Source organism: Rana temporaria, chromosome 1, assembly GCF_905171775.1.
Source record: "Rana temporaria chromosome 1, aRanTem1.1, whole genome shotgun sequence".
NCBI lineage: Eukaryota > Metazoa > Chordata > Amphibia > Anura > Ranidae > Rana > Rana temporaria.
The window spans coordinates 331,484,692-331,505,341 of record NC_053489.1 but is presented as its reverse complement, the minus strand read 5'-3'; the positions used below and the strand labels follow the sequence as shown (position 1 = coordinate 331,505,341).

At 42.5% G+C, this 20,650-nt stretch overlaps 1 protein-coding gene across 1 annotated transcript in view; it reads right to left on the bottom strand.

Annotated features, from left to right (window-relative positions):
* Positions 1-20,650, bottom strand: part of GRIN3A (glutamate ionotropic receptor NMDA type subunit 3A) — a 463,270-nt gene that overhangs the window by 135,420 nt on the left and 307,200 nt on the right. The gene's annotated exons all lie outside the window — the stretch shown is intronic.

The following is a 20,650-nucleotide window of genomic DNA, read 5'->3' as shown; positions in this document are numbered from 1 at the left end:
GGGACCCCTTGCAGGTGTATTGCGTTACTCCCCCCTACTGGCCTATCTGAAAATGCCACCCACTCCTTCATAAACATTATTAATTGGGCAATTTTGTCCCCATCCTGTTTTGCCACTACTGACTATTGATCTTATCCCTAAACTTAGGAGATTCACTTAGAATTTAGAACAATAGTAACATACATTTAACATTATTACTATACTTGTCATATACTAACTAAATTCATACAAAAAACACATACCATGCTCCATGGCTCACAATTGGGGTCCTCCAGGAACTCTTGCTCTTCCTCCGAGCTTGCCTGCTCTTGTCTGCAGGGAACACTGGAGGATTGGCTGCTGGGAAGCTGGGAGCTACCTCTTGGGGGAAGGGTAGACATGGATGCCCTGGTCTCAATGTGGTCGTCCAGGAACTGCAGCTGACTGTAGTACCACAGGGTTGGTTTGTATATGGAGTCAGCTGCAGCCCCAGACCTCATTGAGGCCAGGACTTGGACCCTTTGGGCCCTGTAGGTGCCCCTGATGGAATTTATTTTGCTTTTCACTGTGGCTTTTGTGGCGTTGGGGACCCTTGTTTTCAGAAAAGCAAGCATGCTCTCTTTAGCTTTTTCCCTGGCATCTTTGTTTTTATTTATTGTATTTTTGGTTTGCCACAGAACAGGATGTTCCTTCCATTTTTGAATGAATTTGGTGAGGAAATCAGCATCCTTGAAGGGATCCATTCTTTCTGCACATGAAACAGAAGCCAAAACATAATGTCATTAAAGCCACTAGCTTACTTCCCCTAACTAGCCCACAAACTCATTCCCTCTTCACTATAATAAAGTCGCAAAAAAAAACTTACGTATCGTCGTTATGAAAGATCGTGATTTACGCCTTCTTCCACAGACTATGCACACCGTTTACAAACACGTCCCATCCCTTTTTACACTACGCACGCGTGACGCTCCGCACGACACCCCGCCCCTGACGTTCGGTATCGTCCTTTCCACGCCCCTTCTCTGTCGTTTGGTGAGGGAGAAAAGATGGACAACATGGAGGTGTATTCCAGCTCAAGCCAGGAGGCAGGCCAGGCCCAACCACGCCGCAGATTCACATGCAGAGCCTCCAACATGACATTTAATGAAATGGTGGAGATGGTCACCTTATTGAGGAGGGAGGACTATGATGCCAAGCATGGCCCCTACATGCATCCAAATAAAGTGAAAGCAAAAATTATGGAGAAGGTCATCCGTAGGCTCCAGCGGAAGTTTGGAAAAAGCAGGAGCAGAGAGCACCTGCGCAAAAGGTGGTCCGATTTAAAAAACAGGGAACCCCACCAACTTGCCAAAATAAATAGGGTGATTCGAAGAAGAAGTAATTTTTTTCCATGTGTATTAATTATTTTGGTGTGTTCTTTGTGCCATGTTTTTTATTTTTGCAGGTTGACCATAATTAATATTATGAATGTGGACGCATGATGCAGTCGTCGTAGTTTGACATTACTTTGTGAATGGATTAAATACTGGTCTATTTTCTTGCAACGCTTTTTAAAATCAACAATATTGCCCTCTTTTTTTTTATTTTACAATATTTTTGGGTCATTTCAGGCCGCTCGTAATGTTTTAACCTCCTGTTTTCCCTTTCTTCAATCTTGTAGGGCACAATGAAGCAGCAAGGCAGGAGGCACAAGCCAACCAAGCCACACCCCCGAGGGATGTAGATGAAGAGGAACCTGCCACAACATCCGGTAAAGTAACATATACCACATTTTCAGGGAATATAGATATAGGCATACAATCTTTTAACACATGTTTTGGTTCCACATTTCAGGAGGAAATCGGGCTGGTCAGGGACTGGACACGTATAGTGCCCAGCTCCTCGTCGGCGAGGTTCTCACATGCAGGGCCCAAGTCGAGGACATACGTCTGGCCTGCCGGGAAATTCGCCACAAAGCGAAGACGCTGGAACGGCAGCTTAAAAATTTTATTAATGTTTTGGGGAGGGTTTAATTGTTTGTGTTCATTTTATTTACAAAGAATTTTAAAAACCAAAAAAAAAAATTAAAAAATTATATTTTGTACAAATAAAAAAAAAGACAAAAAAATGAAAAAAATGATTCTATTTTGTACTAATAAAAAAAAAGACAAAAAAACGAAAAAAATTATTCTATTTTGTACTAATAAAAAAAACAAAAACAAAAATAAAAAATATTTTGTACTCCAAAAAATGTGTGTGTAGTTATTGGTATCAATGCTGACTCATTAAATTACTCAGGCATATTTGTAGAGTTATTAAGATTTAACACTCATGGGAATTTATGACATCCCAAACACATGGCTGGATGAGAACCTAGGAAAAAGAAACAATACCCCCAAAAAATAAAAAATAAAGAAAATAAAAAAAATAAACACTTCTTAATCAAGCAAAAAGTAAATTTTATTATTTATTGAAGATCGGGCATTGCAATGGCCCCCCTCCCCATAAAATAGTCCACATAGGATTGACGCACTGCACGTGCGGTTTGGGGGGCCAAGCCTCTATGGCTAACGTGACGTCCCGGCTCCGGAGCCACAACATCTGCCTCATCAGGCAATACTGTGAGGTAATTTTGTGAATGTCTCTTTAAAAAATTGTGGAGAATGCAACAACATAAAATAATGTGATTCCATTTGTATTCCGCAAGGTTTATTGCTGTTAAAAACAATCGGAATCGGCTGGCCATGATTCCAAAGGCATTCTCTACCACACGTCTTGCTCTGGCCAGCCGATAATTAAAAACCCTCCTCTCATGAGTGAGGGTGCGTACGGGAAATGGCCTCATGAGGTGGGGACCCAAACCAAAAGCCTCATCTGCAACAAACACGAAGGGCAGACCCTCTTCGTTCTCCTCCTCAGGTGGCAATCCTAGGTCCTCCGACTGAAGCCGTTGGGCGAACTCCGTCTCCGCAAAGACACCGCCGTCCGACATCCGGCCATTTTTCCCAACATCCACGTACATGAACTCATAATTGGCAGAGACCACCGCCATCAAAACAACGCTGTGGAACCCCTTGTAGTTGTAGAAATGGGATCCACTATGGGGTGGGGGCACAATGCGGATGTGCTTGCCATCAATGGCTCCTCCGCAGTTCGGAAAGTTCCAACGCTGGGAGAAGTCCGCTGCCACAGTCTGCCATTCCTGTGGCGTGGTGGGGAACTGGATAGAAAGAAAATAAAAAATCCATTCAAACAAACATTGTGAACAGAATATAGCTACAATTTCAAGGGATCCCACCAAAACTTAAACAAAAAAGGTTAGGATTAAAAAATAACATGTGAACACTAAGCATATTAATCACCCCCTCTGATGTTCAAAAAATATATTTAGGGGGAGTGGGGGCCCAAGATGAGTTTGTCACCTGAGAAACAACCCCACAAAAAAGATAAAATAATAATAAAAATAATTATTAGTATGTAGTGAAACAATCTTGGGGGGGGGGGTTTGGACAATGGAGGCCACAAATAAACGGGGATATAGGGACACACAAAATGCAGCACTACAATGGAGGCCACAAATAAACGGGGATATAGGGACACACAAAATGCAGCACTACAATGGAGGCCACAAATAAACGGGATATAGGGACACACAAAATGCAGCACTACAATGGAGGCCACAAATAAAGGGGGATATAGGGACTATGCTAGGTGGGTTTGGCCACAACATAGAATGATGGACAAGTTGGCAAAATACAATAAACATGTAGGGCTTTACAAATTGTGTAGAACAGCATACATGGAGACAAAGTGAACATTCTGAGCATATTAGAAACAGGTAATTTTTTTTTTTTAGGGCCATAGTTTGACCATTGAAAGAACACCACTTACCTTAACATAGTCCTCCTGAAGAACCTGAATGATGGCCGAACAGGTATCCGGGATTATGAGGCCCAGAGCCTGGGGGGAGATGCCCGTTGAGAACTTCAAGTCCTGCAGACTTCTCCCTGTTGCAAGGTAGCACAACGTTGCAACTAGCCTCTGCTCAGCAGTGATGGCTTCCCGCATAACGGTGTCCTGCCTGGTGATATATGGCGACACCGAAGCCAAAAGCTGCTGAAATACGGGGACAGACATCCTAAGAAAATTCCTGAAATCATCAGGGTTATTTTCTCGGATCTCCCGCAGCAGAGGCATATGAGAGAACTGGTCCCTGCATAGCAACCAGTTCTTGGTCCACAACCTCCTCCTCACCCTGTTCATGGACGGTCGCTGGGATGCAGCACACATCCTAACAACAAGCACAGCACAATCTCGGCGACGAGTTCGTACCCGCAACATGGCTAGAAAACGGTCGTCAAATCAGATCAGACTAAAAATTACGCCCTGAAGTACAGAATGGCCTTTGAAGAACGACCTGCTAAACAGCACCGTGCACACAAAACGTAATGCCAAAACAAATACGTCCTTAGTACAAGCACTGTATCACAGATCCGACGACAAATAGACAAACTGTACGACAGAAAACGAAATTTAAAGCACAGTCACTGAAAATCACGAATCGTATCTCACCAAACTTTTACTAACACGCAGCAACACGATATCAGCAAAAGAGGCCGTCTTCCGCATGGAAACGACCCTTTATAGTGACGTCGTGCGTGATTGACGGAACTGCGCTTTGCTAGAGCGTTGTGAAAAAGTGAAGGTGTGTATGCTACGTCGTTGTACAAATTGAAGTTTGAAAAACGTCGTTTTTTTCAAGCACATAAAGCGTCGCATTTTTTCATCGCAGAAAGCGATGGTGTGTACGCGGCATAAGGCTGCATTCACACCTAGGCGTTTTTACGCCCGACGCTGGACGCTGAAATACGCTGGAGGGGTGATTAACATTGTCGGCTATGGAGATGGTTCACATCTCCACGCCGAACGCCGAAACGCCTGAAGATCAAAACAAGTCCTGGACCTTTTTTTCAGGCGGCTTTCGGCGTTCGGCATAGCCGACAATGTTAAATCACCCCTCCGGCGTATTGTAGGCTAAAAAACTATGCGTTTTGTCGCGGCAAATCGCGGGACAAAACGCCACAATTTGTCGTGGCAAATCACGCTACAATACGCCGCGTTCAGGTGTGAATGCAGCCTAAGGCCGGGTACTCACGACCAAACATGTTCGCTGGAAATGTTCGACGGGCTGTTTCCGGCGTACAAGGCTGTTTTTTCATTTGGCCCGCTGGCTTGTACACACCAGCGGACCATATTTCCCTGCAGACCTGAACGCGTGCACGTAATCCACGTTTGACGTCACTATAAAGGGAAAGGCCAAAGTCAATGGCGACGCCCTCTGTTCCGCTTTTGCTAGTTACGGCTTTGCTCGTGTTAGTGAAGGTTTGGTTAGAGCTGATTCGCGCTTCTCGGTCTCCAGGCTTTAGCAGGTAGTATTTTCTCGTTCAGTGCGTGTGCTTGTGGGTACGTAGTTGGCATTCGGGTACAGGCGTGCAGTTCGTTCTGCTTTGCAGATTCGTACTGTGCGTTCGTATCTGTGTGTCGTGCGTTCTTTGCAGGTACCGCTGGATTTGATTGTGCTTTCTGTTGGAGTGTGTTCTTGACTGACCAGCCGGCTGGTTTGAAGCCATGATGGAGCAGCAGCGTAAATTTTCGCGAGTTGGTGCTGTTTATGGGATGGCTGCTGGATATGTTCATTATTCCAGTACTTTGGCCAGAAACAGGGGGCGGAGGTGTTTCTGGACCAAGAATTGGTTGCGCCAGCGTGACCAGTTCTCACATATGCCTCTGCTTAGGGAAATCCAGGAGAATAATCCTAATGACTATAGGAATTTTCTCCGCATGATGGACCCCGTATTCAACAGTCTGCTGGATCTTCTGTCCCCCTATATCACGAGGCAGGACACTGTGATGCGCCAAGCCATCACGGCCGAGCAGAGGCTTATTGCCACGTTGCGGTACCTGGCGACTGGGAGGAGCCTGCAGGACCTCAAGTTCTCGACAGGCATCTCTCCGCAGGCGCTTGGGGTCATCATACCGGACACGTGTGCTGCCATCATCAAAGTTCTGCACGAGGAGTATATTAAGGTAAGTTCCCTCATTTGAACCTCACAATGTGTCTTTAATAATCTTGGCAACTAACATTTTTTTTAAGTTCCCAGATATGCTGTGTGTTTAACTTTTACGTTCCCTTTTCTCACTATGCATGTTGATATCAGCTTTTACATGTTCTTGTTATTTTGGCCTACCTGCATATTTGGATCTTACCCAATATTAACCTGTCCAGCATGCTATCTTCGGGCCAACCCCCACCTTGCCTCTTTTTTTTTTTTTTGTTTTGTTTTCTTAAAACAGTTTAAACACCCCCCACCCCCCCTTCAAATTGTTTTTGTCCCCATCAGAGGGCTGTGGAGTCTCTTATTAATTAAGTGGGCCTATATATTTGTGCCCCGAAATTCTCCCTTCATAATTTGAAAATGCTATTTTAAAAATGTAAAGTTGCACAAGGATGCTTGTAGGATTATGTTTGCAATGTTTATGTGCCAAAGTACTAAATCTCTTTTTTTGTTTGTCCCCACAGCTACCCTCCACACCACAGGAATGGTAGTCTGTGGCTTCCCAATTTGCCGAGCGGTGGGATTTTCCTAACTGCGGTGGAGCAATAGATGGGAAACACGTCCGCATTGTGCCCCCACCCCACTCGGGGTCCTACTATTATAACTACAAGGGTTATCATAGTATTGTGTTGATGGCGGTGGTATCGGCACAGTATGAGTTTCTATATGTGGACGTGGGGAAGAACGGCCGGATGTCAGATGGGGGAGTGTTCTCACGGACTGATTTCTATGATCGTCTCCAAACTGGTGGTCTGGCATTGCCACCAGATGAAGATAATGTGGAAGGACTTCCGTTTGTGTTCCTAGCGGACGAGGCATTTGGGCTTGGACCTCACCTAATGCGGCCTTTTCCCCAGAGGACCCTCACCTTAGAGAGGAAGGTGTTCAATTTTCGGTTGTCCAGGGCTCGGAGGGTAGTCGAGAATGCCTTTGGGATCCTCTCCAACCGGTTCCGCCTTTTCCTGACATCGATACATTTGGCGGAATATAAATTGAACACCATTATATTTGCCTGCTGCATTTTGCACAATTTTCTACGCAGGCACTCCCAGACGTACCTAGCCCCCATGGGCTCTGAGGCAGGACTACCCTCAGAGAACATTCCTGGCCTGGACACTGGTCGCGCTGGCTTGGCCCCCCAATCTGCTCGTGAGGTACGCGACAAATATGTTGAGTACTTCATGGGTCGGGGGGCCATTGCTATGCCAGATCATATTTCTTTCTAATTCGGCCCCCAAAAGAAAGGAATATTCTCAGAACTAATAAATAATTAGACCATTGGACTTTATACAGTTGTTTGTCATTACTGCTTTTTCTCTATTTTTCTGTCTTCCAGGTTCTCTCCAAAAATTGTGCACTTCTAGTGCCAAATTTACTTACTCAGATGTATTAACTAACCACATTTGCACATTATTCACTCATCTACAAACTGGGTATTCAGTCTAGAAATAAGAAGCCACTCATTTTTAAGCTTTTGATGTCACAACTAGATATATTTATTTTAGTCATTTTTCCACAAAAAATGTGTCTTTTTTGGTTGAAAACATTTTTTGGTAATTTTGTTCTTTAAATATTTGCTTTTAATTATTTTTTTTTTGTCTTTATTGACAGTGATTATCAATAATACTGATCGAAACACAATGTAATAATAATTTCACTGAAAATATACGCCAGAATTTTTTGGCTTGTCTCATATATATATATATATATATATACACTTCTAAACATATATTTTTTATACTTTTGATCAAAATTAAAGGTATTATTTAGTTTGGTTTTCAGTAACCCAGAATAATTTATATGTTTCTTTATTTTTTGGGTGTTTTTTAAAATATTTTTAATTTTTTTTTGTAAATTTTTTTTTTTTTAGAAGACATTTATTTACATTTAGAAATGTTTGGGTATTGTTTTTCTACAAAACATTTTTGTGCTTTGTATTTGTTTGTGTATATTTTTTTTTAGAAAATTTTAACACAACAAACATTTTTTTTTTTTTTTTAAGATAATTAGTTAACTTATTTCTTTATGGGATATTTCTTGTTCGTTTTGTGATCTGAAACTGTAAACATTTACAAACAAAAAAAGATCAACACCAAACCGAAATATAAAAAAAGAACAGCAGTCAGTCATGGATGGTGTGCTTTCACACTGGAACACGCCAAAATTTCTAAATGCACACATTCAGTGTGAATTCGCCAAATGTCATTGGTTAAACAGACAAATGGCCACATGTGCTATCTGACATCATGGGTGATCAATGTCTGTGTTTTGTGGGAGCAAACCCTTCTTCCTCTCAACTACTTGAGGATCGAGGAGGGGTTTGTACCCACAAAGCACATACAATAGATAGTCTGTGATGGCAGATAGCACATATTGGCACACTGTGTATGCATTTAGAAATTTTGGCGTATTATAAAGTACAAAAATTAAAAATGGTTTTGTGGGCGGGGGATGGGCGGGGGATGGGCTTTTGTGTTTCAGTCTTTGACACGGCCCATCATGTCAATGATATTTTTGAAATTCTGTTCGATGACTAGCATCCTTTGGCGCATGTTGTCCATTTCCGTGCTGCACTCTGAAATGACATTTCGAACATTCTGCTCCATGACGACCATCCTTTCCCGCATATTGTCCATTTCCGTGCTGCACTCCATTACTTGCTGTACTATTATTGAAGAGCTTGCACGTGAAAAATTTGCTACACCATCTTCATCCCCTAAAAACAAACAAATTGGCATTCAAAATATGTAAAGAGTTTCCGGCCTATCTGCATATGTTTGGCCCTATTAATGTTGGGGTGACACTGACCTGATGGCCTGATAATTTCCACATCCACAATTTCTTCATCTTCTATCACTCCTCCTTCTTCCACCACCTCAGCCTCATCCTCCACGACTCCTCCTTCTTCCACCACCTCCCCCTCATCATCCACGACTCCTCCATCTTCTTCCAGAACTCCTTCTTTATCCATCACTACCCCTTCAAAATCACGCAATTCTGCTTCGTCCAGTTCCGCCTCATCTTCACCGAATTCTAAATCCAGAGTTAAGTCTTCCTCCTCTCTTCCTTCCACATCTTCCTCTCTTCCTTCCACAGCCTCCTCTCTTCCTTCCACATCCTCCTCTCTTCCTTCCACAGCCTCCTCCTCCTCCACATGTGGAGGTGTTAGATTTTGTGGGTGTCTGGCCCTCTCTGCCTCCTCCAATTGCTGGCGTCTTCTTTCCCCTATAAGAAATATGAAAAAACAAAAGGTATACTCATCAGCACACAGATATTGTATATCATAAATCGCACACATTGCATAGACGATACATTTATGATGATTTTTGTTTGTTTATTCTTTCAGCAATCCTCCATTTTTGGCGTAGTTCTAGGCCAAGCTCTGATCCTGCCCCTTTTTTGCAAAGAAGTGACACACATGGATGTCCCCCCAAAACATTAATTCTCGTCGACCCTCCAAATAAATATCCTTTGATTGTTGAGACACAGGTGCTTTGCATTTCCAGATGTTAAAACATCATCTTTATTTGCATTTTGGAGAATGAATCTTGTTTGCCTGTCACATGCACTCAAGCAAATTTCTGTGATTTTGCTATTCAAAAATGTTTGCAAACAAAGTTTGGGGCCAGTCAGCCATGTCCAGGTGTGTTGTTCCTGGACTAACCTCGCATTTTTGCGAAACAATGTCATATTACGCGTGTTTACTATTTCACGAAATTTGGTAAAGGTTGTTATTTTACATAAACACAATACAGTATCTACACGGGTTCAAAAGTACAAGCAGGCCAAGGAGGCAGATGTCAAAAACTACATGTCAACACATTATTGCAGACATTTCCCCCCCCCCCCTTAAATAATATGGACTTACTTTTACGCAGAATTTTGAGGATCTTCGTCATGTGATGTGGCTCCCTCAATTTTAAATCGGACCAACGCTTCCGGAGTTGCTCCTTGGACCTGGTGACACCAAACATTCTCCTCATTCTCCTTGCCACCTTGTCCATTATGTGTGACTTTCTACGGTTCGGTGTTTTGTAGGGCCCACATTCACCATCATAATCCTTCCTCCTCATGATGTAAACCAACTCCACCATTTCTTCAAACGCCATATTAGTGGCTTTATATCTTTTAGGCCTGGATCGGGACGGTCCTGCCTCTGTCCCTTCACTTGCGCCATGAGAGCTCCGTGCCCGCTCGTGTGACATCCCCATCTTTCCTTCCCACAGAGATTAGGGGCGTGGAAACGAGGAAATGTCCCGTCAGGGGCGGAGATGAGGGCGGGGATTCTTGCATATGCGGAGTGTCGCGAATGCCAACAACGTATTGACGTAGGTTACGCGGAGAATATTCGCGCGATTCCAGAACCTACACAGTTAACGCCATATTTACATTTTCAATTGATTAGGGGCATGGCAAAGGTGACGAGGGCGGCATTTCATACATACGCGGAGTGGATAAAAGGCGCATGACGTGATTACGTTGGTTACGTGTTAATTCATCGAGCGTAACAAACGAGGATTTTGAGAGAGGCAGGTAAGAAATTTAAACATGGGATCAGCAGCGGGCTATCAAATGTACAGCCATGGGATGGGGGTTTGGTCTGTTGGTTGCACATTTTTCTTAAGCTATTATGTCTCTTGGATACCAGAATGTGATTTTCGTACCCAAATGCTTTTGTAGACATCACAAAATATAGATGTCAAAAATGCTGTACCTCATTACAATTTATGTAGGGTGTATTCAGATCAGGCCAAGTATTGTTCTGTGTTGGTTGGACAGAGGTCATTAGGAAGTGTCTTTCATGTAATCAATGCTGAGGGGCAGGATATCTACACATGCAATAGTGCCTTGATGAATGCTGTCATTTGTAATAATTGTGTATGGTTGTATCTTTCTATTATTTCCTGCAATGGAACCAAAGGGGCGGCATGTATTTAAAAAATGTTAGCTACAACCAACCAATGGGGCAGAGCTGGCCAGTATTTTGTAAACAAGAGACACTGTGTTTGTATTTCTATATAGGTCCTACTTTTTTAACAACACATTCTATCAATGTAAATGCTGAGCCTTTTTTAAATCTAGTTTTTGGTTTCTTTTTCTTTTTGTAATCTAGACTAAAATTACTACCAAATAATTGGGAAATGGATCTAATGCAGACCCAAGACATAATCCAGCACTTGCTGGATAAATTCAGGGAAATGCCCATCCTGTGGGATTCAAAGCAGCCCACCTACCACAACAAGGACGTACGAGCGGCAGCACTTGAACAGCTAGCAGCATACATGAGGACATGGGTGCCAGAATGCAGTGCCAACATGGTGAAGGATAAACTTGCCAACCTCAGGGGCACATATAGGAGAGCATACAAAGCTCACCAAAAGCAGCTAAGATCTGGAGCAGCAGCAAGACCACCAAAGGAACCCAAGCTGTGGTATTACAGCCAGATGTCATTTTTGCGGGATCAACTGGAAGGCAGGCCATCTATGTCAAGTCTGAATCCCAACCTTCCCTCCATGCTACCTTCCAGCGGGACTTCCCCAGATCACCACAGCCCTGCAGAGTCGGATGAAGAGGGCCTGGCTGACAGAGAGGCAGATCTGCGCCTCTACGATGATGAGGTATAGTAGTTTCATAACTATTTATGGAATAATATTAATTATTGTTTGATTCTTGACTTGATATTGGTTAATAAAATACAAGCTGGGAAGCAAAAATCAAAAGTCGTGGGCAAACAAATAGTGTCAGGGATGACAACTGCAGGGGTCAGAGGGTGAGTCTGTTTTCAAGTTTAAATTAGCGGCAAAAAAGAAAATTCAAGCATGAAAATGTGAGTGATTATATTTAGAAATATATTACAACATGTCCCTTTTTTTTACACAGGAAGAAGAGACCAGCCAGGAGGTGGCAGATCCTCTCCTCACTGACAGCCAGGCCGAAGGGGTCAGTGGCAGCCAGGAGGAGGCCGGGCCCAGTGGCGTTCAGCAGCTCCCCAGGACAACCACCACCAGCCAGGCTCCTCCCCTCCATATTAGGCCACCAGGCCGAACGAAGAAATTGGGGGCAGTGGAGGAAGCCAGCCTCCAAATGATTAAGGAGGCGAGTGCCATCATGAGGGCCCCCCTCAACCCCACTGAGGCCTACAGTGCCTCCCTGGCACATGATCTAAATAAAGGCACGGAGGAGCAGAGGCAACTGGCAAAGGGTGTGATCAACAAGGCCCTTTGGTGGATGCAGAGGGAGCTGCTGACCCCAGACACTGGGCTATGTGACCCGGCCCGGCTTGCTCAACACCATACTCCTGCTGCCACATCATCCCCACCTGCAAGGGCCCAGGGAAGACCCGCTGTAAGGCAGCCTGGAAGGAAGGTTGCAAGGAAGAGGAGACGTTGATGCCCTGCCTTCCATTTGATCCCCCACAAATGGCATCTTGTTTGGACTACCACAGCTTGGGTTCCTTTGGTGTTATGTGCTGCTGCTTCAGATTTTAGTTTGTGTGCCTCCTGAGGTTGGCTAGTTTAGCCTTCACCATGTTTGACAATGCAAGTTTGCATGTATTTTGCTAGCTGTTCAAGTGCTGCCATTCTGTTTTTGTTCCTTTTTATCATTTGCGAAAATAAAAGCCTTTTTGTTGAATTTAAAAACGTGCCTATTGTTTGTAATACTGTGGGGATTATTTTAGGCATCAAACATTACAAACAAATAAAATGTTTCATCTAAAATATTCACTAACTCATGTGGGGGGGGGGGGGGCATTTGGTGTGCCAACATGGTAGACAATTTAAACAACCTTCAAAATAATCCAGTTAAATATACAAACAAAAGCAAAATCCTAACAATTTGCTATTCAAAAATTCTAAATGGTGACATACCTCTAAACACATAAATAAAGTGGGAAAGATAAACATTAAACATTAAAATAAAAAAATTATACATGTGGAGGACCACTAAAAATATGATACGTCGGGCCAATAAAAGATTGCTAAAATCTTACTACATCCCAGCTAACAAATGACACTTTTCAGTATGGAACAACTCAGTTGAAATAACATGAGCTAAATAACTGATTATTTCTAGCAAGAGAAGAATGAATAAAACGACGGCATCAAGTGTTGTTTATTGTGTGGTTTGCTTCAGTGTTCTATTGCTAGAATTAATCTTTCTATTGACGAATGTGCCATATCCCAAACAAACGTGAGTTTTACCTGAACGAGCGCTCCCGTGGCCTCATTTAGTCTGAGCATGCGCGGGGTTTTTGCACGTTGGTTTTGTGTACTCACCACCAAACATGTCCGTTCGGACAGGATTTGAGCGGACGGTTTTAAAACAAGTTTGGAAATAAATGTCTGCTGAAAAACGGCCCGGCGGGCAAATGTACGGTGAAATTCTGTACGCTCGTAACTACACACGACCAAACATGTCTGCTGAAACTGGTCCGCGGGCCAGTTTCAGCAGACATGTTTGGTCGTGAGTATGGGGCCTTAGTCTCAAAGAGATGCATACCATATAAACATAATGGGGTAGATTCAGAAAGAAGATATGACGGCGTATCTCCAGATACGCCATCGTATCTCTGAGTCCGGCCGGTCGTATCTATGCACCTGATTCATAGAATCAGTTACGCATAGATTTCCCTAAGATCTGACTGTTTTAGGCTGCATATTTACGCTGACCGCTAGGTGGCGCTTCCATAGATTTACGCGAGGAATATGCAAATGAGCTAGATACGCCAATTCAGAAACGTACGTTCGGCCGGCGCATTTTTTTACGTAATTTACGTTAGGCTTTTTTCGGCGTATAGTTACCCCTGCTATATGAGGCGTATCCTATGTTAAGCATGGCCGTCGTTCCCGCGTCGAGTTTTGAAAATTTTAAGTTGTTTTCGTAAGTCGTTCGCGAATAGGGCTGGACGTAATTTACGTTCACGTCGAAAGCAATGACGATTTGCGTCGGAATTTCGAGCATGCGCACTGGGATTTTTTCACGAACGGCGCATGCGCCGTTTGTAAAAAACGTCAAATACGCGGGGTCACAGTTAATATACATAAAACACTCCCACATCATCCACATTTGAATTATGCGGGCTTACGCCGACACAGATACGTTACGCCACCGTAACTAAGGGGCAAGTTCTTTCTGAATACAGAACTTGCGCCCTAAATTACGGCGGCGTAACGTATCTGAGATACGTTACGCCGGGCATAAAGATAGACGATTCTATCTGAATCTGCCCCCAAGTCAGCAAACTGATATAAAGTTGTAATTATATTTCCCAAGACAAAATTCAGTGCACATTAAAACATTCGATCACACCACAGACCAATGCTGAATTAAAAATTATTCTGGGATCCATTCACAGAAACAGATTGCATGTGGTATGTAGGTGTTCGCACACATTTTCCCTAAATATTGCATGCGACCCTGCAACTGTCAATTCATTATACCGCTTTGCGATATTTACCGCAAAAAGCTCAAAACTGTCAGTAAATATTGCATGAATAGGGGTTAAAGTCAATTCACAGAAATAAAATAAATAATTAAATGCATGTGGTAATTAGGTAGTAGTCCAGGCATGCAATATTTAAGGAATATGAAGATATAATAGCCAATTTTGGGTCATCTCTGCCTTTTTTGATCAGTTCTCTCAGCAGTAATGCATAGACGCCTAGATATGGAAATATGGAAATCATTGGGGTTGATTTACCTAAAGTTTTTTTATTTTGTTGTTTCACAATGCATGGAGATGAATTAGAACACCTGTTAGGTTTTTATTGTTGTCTGTGTCACCATTAGAAGATTAATTTTGTCTATATTTGCCCTGTTTACCATTATCATTGAAAGTAAAAGTAAAAGAAAATTCCAAATTCTGTGTTGTTCCCTAAAAAGTAATAGAGGGGAAATCTTTCAATGGGACACAGATGGCAAAACTGACAGTGGTTATAAACCCCCGCCTTAAGCCCTGTACACACAATCGGATATCTGATATAATCTAATCAGATGGATTTTTTCGGCGGATATCCGATGAAGCTGACTTTCATCAGTCTTGCCTACACACCATCGGTCAAAAATCTGACCGCGTCCAACGCGGTGACGTAAAACACTACGACATGCTGAGAAAAATGAAGTTCAATGCTTCTGAGCATGCATTTACTTGATTCTGAGCATGCGTGGATTTTTGACCGATGGACTTCCACACAGACAATCATTTCTTTCTATCGTTTTTTATTCATAGGAAAATTTTAAACATGTTCTATTTTTTTCACCGATGGAAAACAAACCCATAGGGCCCACACACGATCGGTTTGAAAATGGTCCATCGGTCTGTTTTCATCAGACAAACCGATCGTGTGTACATGGCTTTACTCTAGCCAAAATGAAGAAAAATTTGTGCCTATAGTTCTACTTTAAGGCAAATACACTGTGCAATTTGCAAGTTGCTCCAGAACTTATGAAAATTTGGTAAAGCTTCACTTTACAAAGAAAACCCAATCACATGCAAGAAAAAAAAGGCATTCTTGCAATCCCCCTCATTTACCAAGCTTGGGAATAACTGCACATGCAAAGTCCTCAGTCTATGTGACTCTAGTAAAGCAACCCCATTACGTTTAGTAAATCTACCCCATTACATGTAGTGAAATATATCTATTTTCTAATAATAACGTTGACAGATTTTTGGAGAATTTTTTTGTGCATGTACACGCATATACATCATTTGCAGCAAACCTCCCAATACTTCATACATACTACAATGTACATGCATATCACAATGGTCTAATCACTTGTTAGAACATATGTCATAGGTAGTGGGAATTACTTTAAAGCATTTTTCTCACCCAGGGTTTCTCCAGAGGTTACCAGGAGAAAATAGTATAAAAAATGACACACATACAGGTGAAACTCAAAAAATTAGAATATCGTGTAAAAGTTCATTTATTTCACTAATGCAACTTAAAAGGTGAAACGAATATATGAGATAGGCTCATTACATGCAAAGCAAGATAGTTCAAGCCGTGATTGGTCATAATTGTGATGATTATGGCTTACAGCTCATGAAAACCCCAAATCCACAATCTCAGAAAATTTGAATATTACATGCAATCAATAAAACAAGGATTGTACATAGAACAATATCAGACCTCTGAAAAGTATAAGCATGCATATGTACTCAGACAGTACTTGGTTTGGGCCCCTTTTGCAGCAATTACTGCCTCAATGCGGCGTGGCATGGAAGCTATCAGCCTGTAGCACTGCTGAGGTGTTATGGAAGACCAGAATGCTTCAATAGCGGCCTTCAGCTCTTCTGCATTGTTCGGTCTCATGTCTCTCATCTTTCTCTTGGCAATGCCCCATAGATTCTCTATGGGATTCAGGTCAGGCGAGTTTGCTGGCCAATCAAGTACAGTAATCCCAGGGTCATTGAACCAGGTTTTGGTGCTTTTGGCAGTGTGGGCAGGTGCCAAGTCCTGCTGGAAAATGAAGTCAGTATCCCATAGAGGTCGTCTGTGGAAGGAAGCATGAAGTGCTCAAAAATCTCCTGGTAGACGGCTGCATTGACCCTGGACTTAATGAAGTACAGTGGACCAATACCAGCAGATGACATGGCTCCCCAAATTGGCTTTGGCCAATTATGGCCCAGGGGGTTTAGTACACGCCCCACACTATAAAAGGCCGCCTGCAGGTTGGCCCTGTGTAGTGTGTTGCAGTGGTTAAAAGAGAGAAGACAGAGAGAAAGAGAGAGTGTCATTTTTAGTGAGCAGGCAAGCAGGCAGGCTAGTCAGTTAAAGTTACAGTGTGTAGAGGATATATATGCATCCCAGGTGTTGTATATATATATTGATACACTGTATAGTTTAGCTAGATCTGCACTTCCTAATTTACTGGCAGGCAGGTGATTGTGCTAGCTGCAGTATTTTCACGTGGTGTACTGCCTGTGTCCTCTGCAGTGTGCACCTAAAGCTATGCGGTGTGTACTGTCTGTGTCCTCTGCAGTGTGCACCTAAAGCTACGTGGTGTGTGTATGATTTCATGAGATAATTACCACATATTTTGATGCAATACTGTATGCAGTATTTTACTAGCTTTTTTTTGTTAATTTGCAATTTTTTTAAACGCTATGAGCTATTTTACTGCAAATTTTAAAGATGAAAATACTATTTTGTGAATGGAGCCCACTATCATGTGAGGTTCAGTTTGTGGCCATGAATGCATCCAAAATTGGCATTGTATTATCTTCTAGTTTATTTTATTCTCCCTATGTGGATAATGCCCAAACTGCCCAGTTGTTAGATCATTTAAGATTGGGCAGTTGATTAATTGTCACACAAGGTGTGTAAACAATGTTATTTTTGTGTGATCAGCCACAAATACAATGTTGGCAGACCTACAAGATGGTTATGTGACCATTTCAGGGACTATCTGTCTAATATTAGAACCAATAAAAATGCCAACGTAGCACACTACTTCATGGATGATCATGATTATAGTACCAGTTCTCTTTAGGTACAAAGTATAGACACCTCATTGGGGAAGTTGATAATTTTTCTTACTGAGTAGAAGAGAAGTATATTCAATCTTTAACTTAGATTCCAAAAAATGCTAAAAGCAATGAAGTTTGAATAGAATGTTAACCACTACTATGAATCAAAAATAGAAGCTAAGATGGCATCTTCCTTTGCTTTAAATCAGGAGTCTCCAACTGGCGGCCCTCCAGCTGTTGCGAAACTACAAGTCACATGATGCAATGCAAGGCTGAAGCCTTGTACACACGTCCGAGGTACTCGACGGGCAAAACACATCGTTTTGCTCGTCGAGTTCCTTGTGAAGCCACCGAGGATCTTGGCGAGCCAAATTTTCCCATTCCCTTCAAGGAAAAATAAGACATGCTTTCTTTTTGGCCCGATGAGATCCTCGGCGGTTTCCTCATCGAAAAGTGTACACACGACCGGTTTCCTCTGCAAAAAAAAAAACCCAGCAAGCTTCTTGCTGGTTTTTGCCGAGAAACTCGGTCGTGTGTACGAGGCCTGACAGTTACAAGCATGACTTCCACAGGCAAAGGCATGATGGGACTTGTAGTTTTGCAACAGCTGGATGGCTGCCAGATTGAGACCACTGCTTTAAAGCATAGGAGGGTTTATTCAAGGCCAGGACAAGGGGTGGGCATGAGGGAGGCGCAATTGTGCTGGGGGATTTGGGGGATGGGGGTAGAGTTTTGTGCTGGAAGGGGGGATTTCAGCAGGGGCTGGATTTGTACTGGGAAGAGGCGTAAGCCTGCAGATTAATATTATTGTTTTTTTGGGGGGAGGGGGGGGGGGTTTGCTGACACATAATGCTTATACATCTTTGGTGGGTGGCGTAGTTTGGCATGTTCACCTTGGGCTGTAGGTGACCTTGTACCGGAACTGGGTTTATTATATGCAGATTGATTGTTATACCTTTGACCTGCAGATGAATGAATCAAAGTAGATACAAAAGTAACAATGTTACTTACTATCCTTTTTTTTAAACATTGTGTCAAATGGTCTGCGTTTTGACAGCAGCAGGGATTACAGCTGCTGTATTTACAAGGCAACTGCTGACTGCTCTTTTGACAGTGAGGAAATGCCGGCAAGTGCAAATGGGATGCAGCAGTGAGGCAAAAGGACAGAAATACTACACATGTCCTTTGCTGTATAGAAGATCTTTTGCTTTGACATCCACATCATTAGATCAGGAGTTCCATTTGGTTTGAACTAAACATCTCTGTTACCGGTGTAAAGCTATAACAAGATTATTTGCTAGGTATACACATCTGTTGCAGCATAAAAATAATGTCCTTCCTTTAATTTAGGAGATGTGATCACGTGTAAGCATTTCAGCTCAGTTGCCTTTCTCCACTATCAAAGCTTAGGTTTCTGCCCTTTCTATCTGGTTTTAACGACCACTGGCCTCAAATTCTTTTTAAATAAGACCTAGTCTGTGTCACAGATCAGCTGTAAAGCAGATATTCCATTTTTTTTTTATCTTCCAGAACTTAGAGGTATAGGAATCATCTGTCAATTCAGTTCACTGTTTGGCTGTGATCAGACGGACATCTGTTACCTGAGCATAAGGCTCGTTTCCTAGCCCCAGGCAATAGTCCATGCTATTTTCTGCATTCCGATTTCAATGTTTACCAACTTTGGCTTGTATCTGACAATGCTTGTTGCTTATATCTGACAATGCTTGTTCACTGCCAACCTTGACCTTTTGCCTGTTGCTTGTATCTGACAATGCGTGTTCACTGCCAACCTTGACCTTTTACCTGTTGCTTGTATCTGACAATGCTTGTTCACTGCCAACCTTGACCTTTTGCCTGTTGCTTGTATCTGACAAGGCTTGTTCACTGCCAACCTTGACCTTTTGCCTGTTGCTTGTATCTGACAATGCTTGTTCACTGCTAACCTTGACCTTTTGCCTGTTGCTTGCATCTGACAAGGCTTGTTCACTGCCAACCTTGACCTTTTGCCTGTTGCTTGCATCTGACAATGCTTGTTCACTGCCAACCTTGACCTTTTGCCTGTTGCTTGCATCTGACAATGCTTGTTCACTGACAACCTTGACCTTTTGCCTGTTGCTTTTTCTGATATTGCTAATTGACTATGTACCATGATCTGGTTCTGTTCCTGGTCAGTTGCTATCTGCACAGGTGTGTCTGAGGGCCACAACCTGTTACACACACCAGTAAAGCCCATCACTTCTTGAAAAGATGCTCTGGTGAAGATCTAGTGTGTGTGCTTAGACTCTTATACACATTTAATTGCCTTTAAATTGTGTACAATTAGATTTTTTATTGATTTCCACTACTGATTGTACTATTCCCTTCATTCAATGGAAATGTTCTCATATATTAGCCTCAGATTTTTTCCTTTTTTCAGTACCAAAAGCATTAACCCCGAGCCACACTCAGGGTCGCATTGCAGGATCCAGGCAAAGTTACTTACCTTACCTGCACAGAGTCCTGACCTCAACCCGACAGAACACTTTTGAGATGAATTAGAGAGGAGACTATAGCTAAAAAGGGTGGGCCAACTCAATATTCAATCATACGGACTGGGATGCCATTAAAGTTAATGTACGTGTTAATGTATGTGACATTTCACATGTCACTGCAGCCTATTAAAAAATGTCAATAATGAATAATTTCCAATACTGAAGATAAACACTGTTAACACCAATGTGACCTAACCGTGGGTTTGCTGTTAATAATAAGCTGTTCCTAGCCACCGCTAGAGAGTATGAGAGACATACTCCACTTTGAGCTGAATGATCCACTTGTCTTGAGAAAGCAGATTTTTCAGAGCAAAGAAATATTTTCAGGAGGATATAAGCAATAATTATTTTCGTTAGAGATTACCCTTCATAATGATATATTTACATAGACGGCTGGGGCAAATCTCAATTTGAAATTTGTAGTGAAAGTACTGTTCACATTAAGACCCCTTTCATACTGGGGTGCTTTGCAGGCGCTATAACGCTAAAAATAGCGCCTGAAAAGTGCCCTAAAACAGCCGCTGATTTCACTTCAGTGTGAAAGCCCCCAGGGCTTTCACACTGGAGCGGTG